Genomic DNA, 3,946 nt, shown 5'->3' on the forward strand with positions numbered 1-3,946 from the left:
GAGGAGGTTTGATCCCTACAACAGCAGGTGAGTGGAAGGACCTGCGGAAAGGTTTGTAGAAAGCAGAAGAGTCAGACGTTATGAACTTTTAAAACTTACCGATCGAATTACCTCTGGGACAAAATGTTATGCTGGAGATAAGTGTCTAGGAAAGAATACATATTTATTGGAACAAGGAAAATTTTTTTTTAAAAAAAGGAAAGTTCTACAAAAATGTTTGAGAGGGAAGCCAGGAGATCTCAGAAAGCAACTACCACACTTTTGAATGCTGTATGCTGACAGTAGGTGGGGTACACTCTCTGGAGTTAAAAAGAAAAAAAAAAAGATATCCTAAAAGTTCAGGCAAAGTAATTTCACAATAAAAGCACAAGAAAAAAATGTTGGAGTTAAATTTTATGCTAAGTTATTATTTTAAAAAATACACAAAATAACATTTCTACTGATAATAACTACAATGCCAGAAAAATATGCTAAAGACATTCATGAAAATATAACCAGCTATTTTAAAATAAAACACTGAGAAAATAATGGAAGCTATGGAAAAATAACATATACTAAAATTGTAAAAAGAAATGCAGAATTTAGGAGATACAGCTTGAAATAATTATAATGAAAAGAAGTATCAGTTGAGAATTAAATACCAAACTAGAATAAACACAAGTGGAAATAGGCAGAATAAATGATGTCTTAACTGAGAATGAAAATGAGCGAAATCAGAGAGCAATGAAGAAACAATAATAAGAAAAGAAAGAAAAGGGTCATTATTAAAGAAAGGGGAAAAGAAGATCCAACATACGTGTTATAGGAATCTTAAAAAAGCAAATCAAAGCAAAGAAGCAACAAATACTAAAACTTAAGCAAGAAAACTTTCCTGAAAAACTACGTATTTTAAAAATACCTGAAAGTTCATATTGAAAGAGTACATCATCTATCTGAAAGTATTAATACAGAATGCCCAGCACCAAGACATATTCTAGTTAAAGAAAAAGAAACCATTTGTGGATCTAAGCCCCCAAACCAAGTAAACTATAACGGAGAAAAATAAATTGTCATGAAATTCTTAACGGAAAGACTTAGGCTGTGAAAACAAAGAACCACAGTTAAGACAATCACGGAAAGGGAATGTGAACCCAGCATTATCATCCACTAAAATTTGCTTTCGAACACGAGGATCACAGACAAATGCTAATCAATGTACAAACACTCGGGCATGTTTCTTCCAGAATTCCTCTCTGGAAAATCTATTGGATAGTAAGCATCTATTACCAAAGGAATTAACACTTGTGCTGGCGTGAGCCTTAAATATACAGCTACCTGTAGCAGGGAGGCCACATGAGAGGGACAAGGAACGGAGAACATGCCAGCTGTGGCTTTGATGAGGTTGATATAGTACGACTATTAAGTGGATAGAAAACGGGGTGAGTATGCTACATCGTAACAGCTGGGTTGAGCTGGTATTGCTATTTTGAAACTGTCATACATATAGCGTGGACAAAAAGCAAATGAGTAATTATGAAAAAGTTCTAGTTAGGTGTCTCAAAACCCAGAATACTCAATATGAAAGAAAGGAATTGCATCTGTAAGATAAAAATGAAAGGATACTTTTAGGTAAGGCCTAGAAAAAATAACTAACACAGGAATGGCCAGACTGTGGTTGTGAAATACTATTTCCCATGAAAAGAAGCCAGAGTTCTTGGAACTATCCAGTTATACCAGACAGATAGAAGGAAGCCAAGACAGATGACGACGGTCAGATGAAAAAGTGCAGGATCCCACCAATCCCACTGGCCAATGACGAGAGGACAATTTGAAGTGATACTACAGTTAATGGAAACCCATCAATTATGTTTAAATCCATATGTTCAAAATACTGTTCAAGACAAATTGGTCACCATGGTAGGCAGAATAATGACCCCTTGAATATGTCCACATCCTAATTTCCAGAACCTGTAAATATGTTACCTTATATGACCAAAGAGACTTTATTGATGTGATGAAGTCAAGGACCTTGAGATGGTATTTTTCTGGGTTATCTCGGTGGACCTGATGTAATCACAAGGGTCTTCTAAGAGGGAGACTGGAGGATCAGAGATGCAAAGACAGAAGTGAGGACGGAGCCAGAGGCGAGAGAGGAATGAACCTGCCACGCTGCTGACCTTGAGGATGGAGGAGGGAGCCAGGAGCCAGGGAGTGCAGGAGGCATCGAGCCGCCGGAAAAGGCAGGGTGGATTCTCCCCAAAGCCTCCGAAGGAACCAGCCTTGGGGACCTGTTTTAGACTTCTCACCTCCAAATCTACAAAAGAATAAGTTTGCATTATAGGTTTGTAGTTATTTACTATAACAGCAATGAGAAACTAATTGTCACCGACTGGTTACCTTAAAAACTAATAAAGGAAAAGTTAAGAATCAAACATTTATCATGCCTTTCCTGTACGCACAGTACCACTGGTTATCTAAACGATAGATGCAAAGAAATGCCTGTTTATAGTCATAAATTTAGAAAATGTTAAAATAATATTTTCCACCTCCTAATGAACTCCTAGGTACAGGCATCAAGCAGTGTTCACTGCCAGTGTCACCAGAAAAAGAAAAAAAGAAAATACCACCACGAGTGTCGCAGAAAAAACAAAACAAGGAAAAGCAGGAAAACAAACAAACCGTGAATCTGATGAATTCTCTCTAAATACCAGCTTCACAGAAACTACAGGGAAAAGAGGGATATTAAACATTGCCATGGGATGCCATTAACATCAAATACCAGGATTCATCACCAAATTGCAAAGGGAGGAAGGGATGAAAATAGACTATTTAGATATTAACAGCCATTTTAAAGCCAGAACTAACAAAACTAAAACGTACTGTTTAGAAATGCTTCCTTCAGTGATAAAACTCTAACCAAACACCAAGAAGAGATTACTCTAAAAATAGGAAGGTGATTCATACATTTAAGAGGGTTGGGAGTGTATGAGGAAGAGACAGTGAAATTCCCTGTCTTGATTTGAGCAGTAGCCACAAGGGTATACGCTTTATAATAATTTATCAAACTATACTTTTGCTTTACATAATTTCCTGTATTGGTCTATTATAATAATCAGAATGGTTAAGCAATGCAAAAGAGGCCGATTGCACTATTGTGGGAAGTGACAGGTCCAGTTTACCTCTGGGAAATCCCTCCCGGCCCTTCCCTGACCTCCTTTCCTCAACACAGCCTTCTTTTCCTTCCCACGCAAAACACTTGCTGTTCCTTCTGCTGAGAACATTTTTTTTAACTCTAAGTTTTTCCAGATAATTCTTGAACTCTGTGCTTGAACATCAACTCTTCAAAATGAATTTATTTGTTACTTTGTAGCTAAAACAAACTCCAACTGAGTTTTCTCATTCAACTTTATTTTTTATCATAACACTTATCACTCACTGAAATTATTGGACCTATTTTTTTTCTTGCTAGTGGACCACTTTTCCCTGGAGAGAGCATCTAACACAGAGATTCATGGGACAGGGACCTCATGTGTCTTATTGACTGTATTCCAGTTGTTAAGAAGACACTCGAAACATGATGGGTGCTTAAAAAATATTTGTTGAATAAATGAAGGAATAGATGAATGAAGGAATGAATGAATACCTACTAAAACTGTCTCCCAACTTTTCTCTCTACATCCAGGCCCATCAGCAGACCTAACCTCCATCTAACCACCAGCGTGAGCTACCTAAAACCTGGGTCTGACTCCATGATCCTCTTGCTGAAAATCATCCTGTTGGCTTAGTGTGGCAATGGCTTCCCATAATCAATATGACTATTCCCTGTGTCTCTGGTTTCTTTTTCTTCTTTCCATGCCTGAAAGCCAGTGCCAACCTGCTGACCTGCTGCTGACCTCGCACTCCGTTATCACACAGTTTTACTCCACGATCACGCCCATCACTTAACGCTCTTCTGTCACCCCCACTC

The sequence above is a fragment of the Aotus nancymaae genome, unplaced genomic scaffold (assembly GCF_030222135.1).
Source record: "Aotus nancymaae isolate 86718 unplaced genomic scaffold, 86718_ANA_hifiasm-v0.15.2.pri h1tg000020l, whole genome shotgun sequence".
Classification (NCBI taxonomy): domain Eukaryota; kingdom Metazoa; phylum Chordata; class Mammalia; order Primates; family Aotidae; genus Aotus; species Aotus nancymaae.